The 6,000-nt window shown below is 36.3% G+C and overlaps 1 long non-coding RNA gene across 1 annotated transcript in view; it reads right to left on the bottom strand.

Moving 5' to 3' along the window:
- Window positions 1-3,161: 3,161 nt before the first annotated feature.
- LOC144339885 (uncharacterized) overlaps window positions 3,162-6,000 on the bottom strand; it is a 194,431-nt gene continuing 191,592 nt past the window's right edge. The window contains exons 3-4 of the long non-coding RNA XR_013415436.1: window positions 4,270-4,448; window positions 3,162-3,312 (exon numbers count right to left, since the gene is read on the bottom strand). This is a non-coding gene — a long non-coding RNA (uncharacterized LOC144339885). The remainder of the gene's footprint in view (window positions 3,313-4,269; window positions 4,449-6,000) is intronic.

The following is a 6,000-nucleotide window of genomic DNA, read 5'->3' as shown; positions in this document are numbered from 1 at the left end:
ATTAAACCTCTTTTTCTTCCCAGTCTCAGGTATGTATCAGAAGCATGAAAATGGACTAAGACACTGCCATATAAGTGGTTCTATGAAAAGTGAGACAAAGTAAACAATCTCAAGGAAAACTTATCTTTTATACTTCATTGAAAATGCGACTCAAAGAAGTTAAGAAGTTTACTCGAACTTGCACAGCTCACTGAGGCAGAGCTGGTACTTGATTCAGCTGTGATGGGTTCTGATACCTACATTCTTTGCACCTAATATTAGAAAGTATGGCCATAAAGAAGAGTCAACATGTATCTCTTGGGCTGTAGCTGACACAAATGTCTTCTTTAATTACAACAGATAAATACATAAATAAGTAAAGAGTTGGACGTAGAAACTTTTAACATGAGATTATATTAGTCTATATTTAAAATTTTAACTACTTTCAACTATTATTATTTAGTTGGGTTCTTTAAAAGCATATATACAAAGGACTTATGAAGTAATGGTTTGACTTAGGCCAAGGACACATTATGGCTTTGATGTTCTATGTTTGTAAGAAACCATCCCTTAACATCTCCAATCCCAATGCATTCTTCTGTACTTGGTAGGATATTTGGTGGATTGGTGTAACCTCCAGATGAATCTGATATTACAAATATTGATAGACAGCCAGAGATTTCATGAGAGATTCTCTCTAATCTTTCTCTGTGTTCTAGGCAGTATTTCCAAAGAATTGTGAATAGAAATGATGTACAAAATCTGTTCTGTCTTCTCTTAATACACAAAGTCAAAAGACTGCTGCCTACCCTCCAAGTTTTTCTCTCCCCAACTCTCAAACCACTAGAAAAGATATTCAGAAAATTCTAGTGGATCTTATGGACAACAGATTCTGATGCGTTGCTGACTTTTTCTGGGGTCTTTTAAACAAATTGTCTTTTAACAGATCCCAGAAAAAAGAAATATCTAGAGCATATGATTTGGAGTTTATTATTCACACCAATTTTGAAAAGTGGATGTCTTACATACATGTGTACGTTAATTGAAGCACTATTCACAATAGCAAAGACATGGAATCAACCTAAATGCCCATCAGTGATAGACTGGATAAATAAAATGTGGTATATATATGGTACATAGAATACTATGCAGCCATAAAAAAGAACAAGATTGTGTCCTTTACAGGGATGTAGATGGAGCTGAAGGCCATTATCCTTAGCAAAGTAATGCATTATCCTCAGAAAACCAAATGCCACCTATTCTCATTTATAAGTAGGAGCAAAATAATGACAACACATGGACACAAAGAGGGGGACAATACACACTAGGGGCCATCAGAGGGTGGAGGATAGTAGGAAGGAGAGGATTAGGAAAAATAACTAATGGATATTAGGCTTAATACCTGAGAATATAATCTGTACAACAGACCCCCATTACACAAGTTTACATATGTCACACATTGCACATATACCCCTGAGCTTAAAATAAAACTTAAAAAACAAAAGTGGATGTCTTGCAGTGGTACTGATATCTTAAACTACCCAGGTAATGCCAGCTGAATGCTTGTTCTGAAAGTATTGAGGAGAAAACTAGAGAAAACTTCACCATGATCATCTCAGTATGCTACAAATCAATTTCTGCACAGGCAAAGACAATTTCTTCACTAGAATGTATCATTTGGAGCCAGGACCACCACTGTTTATTTATGTAAATTTATTTTCAAATCTGAAAATCCCAATTAGAAACTCAAGATATACCAGTTTGAACTGAAAATCATTTTAATAGCTAGTTTGGCTCTGTGCCATCTAATGATATATTCACAAAGAGGAGATATGAATATGGAATGCATTTGTGATTTTTATACTACCTTTATAATGATCTAGTTCTTGTTTGTGAGATCCTAATCTAATTATCACAATATAAATTATACAAGTCAGCATATTATAAGAGTCTTCATGTTAAATATTAACTTCTTTTAATGTTTTAGAATATATTTTACATACTAATCAATTTGGGCCATTTAATATTTTATTCAGAATTATTGGGACTTTTGCCAAGAAGCAACTTAATTTAAAAAAGGGAAAAAAGGGTGCTTATTTTTTTTAATGGTTTCAAAATTATTTCTAGATATAATCAGTGAAAAGTCACTGATCCAAAACTGCAGTTCTCCTTCCTAGGACAATGGAGAAGAGCAAAGTAAATCAGTAACCAAATAAATGCACATCCTGATTGGTCAGATAAATAGTCCAAATGGATCCTTTTAACTTTGGTAATGAAAGGGACTGGCTTTCAATGACAACACCTGTATTGTTAAAGATAAAATTTAGAAATATATGTCAAGGATTTTATTGCATAAAGCATACCTGGAACAGAATCCTTTTTATTAAAACTATTATGCCAAGGGCTTTTGTGACTTCCAGTTCTTTTATCACCTTACAGTCTTCCTGCTGATCAATTGCCTGCTGAAATGCTCCTCTGTGTTTCCCCCAGAGAAGGCAACTTCATTTCTCTTGGAAACAGCTCCATTTCCTGTTCTGTGGCTGGGGGCTCTGAAGTGTAGACCTTCTCATGCTTCCATCAAAAAGTGTCATTAATTCTAGGGCACTTGACAACCATGTTCTCTTTCAAAGACACGGAGGAAGTGGAAGGGGGATCATTGACCCCTCACTGCCAGTGCAAGATTTTTCAATTTCATCTATGAATGAAGGTTTCTTTAGAATACGTATATTATGCACTTTTTTATTAGCTCCAGAAAGATTATGCCAACTTTTCCTTTCACACTCTACTTGTGACATTTTTTGGACCTCAGTGGGTATAGATCTGACAGTGGAGAGATGTCAGGCATTGATATATTAAAAGAAAAAAGCTCACAAAAATGGAAATAATTGCATTTTTAAAAACCACCTTGGAATTTGCCATCCTACTTGCTCAAACACTTTAGCACTACTCAGAGAATTGTCTAGAAAAGGTAAATAGAAACTGATTTTTCTTTTGGTTAATATGCCCACTTTGAAGGTGTAAACATTAAGATTCATATTTGTAATGAAAGCAATCCCTACAGAGGTAATGCCTCAAATATAAACATTCGCTTAATTTTTAATTGCTGGCTGTGTTCTTCAATTGATTCCTCTAAATATGTTAAAAACAACGAAAATAATAATTTAAAAAACCCTTACAAAAGGCATTGTTATGAAGGCCTTCCTGTTCTCCAGAGCATCAGCTGGAATTGATGTGAGGTCAGAATAAGATGTAATGATGCTTATGTTTAAAGTTATCTCATAGGCGAATCTTCTGATTTCTCAGTATAATGTTTCTTCTTTTTGGAAATAATCTCTTGAAAAAACACAAATTAAAGAGCATGTATTCAACTGTAATGGAGACTTTCTAATGATTTCTTTCATAAAGCGTACATCAAATCTAAGCTCATACTTTGAATATGGGAATTTTCTTAGTGATGAAAGCTATACTTAGCAAATGTGGAATGTGGGCTTCATACTTTAAGTGTTCTTGAAAATAATAACTATGCCAGTGAACTTCAAGACGATGAAGTTTAATGGGCCCTGGAGTCTGAACAGATCTCACTGCTTAGATCCAAATATGAGCTTGCAACCAAGGAGTGTGTAGAATCAGCACAAATCAGCAGAGAGTCATGGCTTTGGTGGGAAAAGCATGTGTGCCCATCAGAAGAGCCCCTGGCTGGTGTAAGTGATTGAGGAATTGAGAACCTTGGCTCCACTGAAGTGTAACCGGGTGCTAGACAGGATTCCACGAGCAAACTTGCACTGAGATTATAGTGGTTTGTAAAAGATGCCAAGAAAAGCACAGTTGGTGCTGCTGGGGCAGACCGAGGCATGAGTAAAGAAATCATTAGACGTTAGACAGGATTAGAAAATATGAAGAATTATCAAATAAAAAGTGTTGCCTTTAGTCTTTGGACCTGCTTTTTTTGTTTATTTTCTTTTCCCTTTTCCTCTACTTCGGTGGTTGACCTAGAGTTAGGTTCACTTATTTGAATTTTCTGGCACTAGTGTCATCTGGCCTGGGAAATCCAATTAATTATTTTTGTGAAATAGCTACTATCTTAAAGCAATTCATTTATACTGGCAGGAGGTCAAAGCTAGTTCCAGAGTCTGGGGTGCCTAAAAAAACGGAAAATGTTCTCTTCTCATGCCCTGACAATGAAAGCCAGTAGGTAGTACTGAAGGGAATTGTGAGGCTTCTGGCATTATTGGCCTTTGCTTTGGTACCAGGAAGAAAAAGGAATGACTTGGAAACATATTTAGTTCTTACCTGGATGAATCGTGTCAAAGTTTTGGTTTTTCCATTTCTCTACATTTCATTTATTTGTCAGACAATGCTCTAATTTCACAAAGTGGTTGTGGAAACACTGCTGACATGACAGTTGTTTATATTTGTGGGTCAGAATGGTCACCGAGAGGTTGGGTCCATAGTGAGTAAACAGGAAGACTCTGGGAAGAGGTAATGGGCACAGAGATATTCTTGTAAATAGCACAAGATATGACCCATCTTATTTTTTTTCAATCAATATAGTTACAAAGTATTTAAACTCTCAAACCCAGTGTGAGGAAAGAAGTAACACATGTAAATTAACATAGGCACAATGGCTCACACTTATAATCTCAATGCTTTGGGAGGCTGAGTTGGGCGGATCACTTGAGCCCAGGAGTTTGAGACTAGCTTGGGCAACATGAAGCAACCCCACCTCTACAAAAAAATATAAAAATTAGCCTGGCATGGTGGCATGAACTTGTAGTCCCAGCTACTCAGGAGGCTGAGGTGGGAGGATCACTTGAGCCTGGGAGATCAAGGCTGCAGTGAGTCTTCATCATGCCACTGCACTCCGGCCTGGATGACAGAGTGAGACTCTGTCACAGAAAGAAAAAAAAAAAATTTCATAGTAATTTTGAGTTTCAAAAATGTAACACAAGAAATACAAAAATCTCATATATACACAAGAAGGAAATATTAACATATTTGAAATTTGGAATTAAATGCAGTATTATTGCCAAATAATGACTGAGTTATCTTATTTCCAATAAGGTCAAGGAAAGAAAATAATCAAACCAATCAACTGAAAACATTTATTTAACTATTTTGTCGATAAAAATTTATGAATCCAATGAGTCTTGTGATCCATCATCTAGAAGAAAGAAAGCTTATCTATTTTTCTCTTACCATTATTTGATGAAAATCTGTAGACTTTTATAAACTCACAGCTGTATGTCTTACTGTAAAAGAAGGAAAGTCTGAGGCCAGTATTTAGAGATATCTCCTTTATGCCAAATGCTTTCTGCACACTAACTCAATCTGAATTAAATGCCATTAAGGGTAGCATTATAGTTATCCATTTAGTGAATAAAAACATGAATCTCCAAAAGAGAAAATAACATCACCAAGGGCATGCTGTTGAAAGTGAAGTTGGATTTTGGGCCAAATCATTCTTATTCACAAATGCATATTTTATTTACTTCACTGACAAGCGAGAAATGGAAAGCAACTAAACACAATTTTTAAACTGTACTTAACACCAAGGGAGTAAAAACATAAATAAATGGAAGAGATTTGGCTTCATTCACACTTCATTCATTCGGCGAGACTCATTTGGAGCACTGAACTGACCAAGGCCCAAGCAAAGAAGCAAAGAAACAACCAATGTGTCTGCAGCCTTCTCTACATATCCTTGTTCCCTGGGGAAACCAGACGGCCTGCCTCACCCGTCATGGTTAATGCAGTCTGTTGGCTTTTTTGGCTTTCAAGTCACTGTCCCTTCAGGCCTTTGGTTTGAGAATACAGTAAATGTTCTTGGCAACCTGACTAGCAGACACTCTTTTTGTTTGCCTTCCAGAGAAGCCTGAGTCAGTTTGGTCAGGTTTCCAAACATCCTTCATGCAAACCATGTGCCTCAAAAGAAGGGTGACTGTATCAGTCTCTGCTTATGGGTGGGCATGATTCGTCTAAGGTAGCCTCCGTCTTTTACTGGCAACTGAGTCAAGTGTGAGT

The sequence above is a fragment of the Macaca mulatta genome, chromosome 3 (assembly GCF_049350105.2).
Source record: "Macaca mulatta isolate MMU2019108-1 chromosome 3, T2T-MMU8v2.0, whole genome shotgun sequence".
Lineage (NCBI taxonomy): Eukaryota > Metazoa > Chordata > Mammalia > Primates > Cercopithecidae > Macaca > Macaca mulatta.
This window is presented reverse-complemented; position numbering and strand designations above follow the sequence as displayed.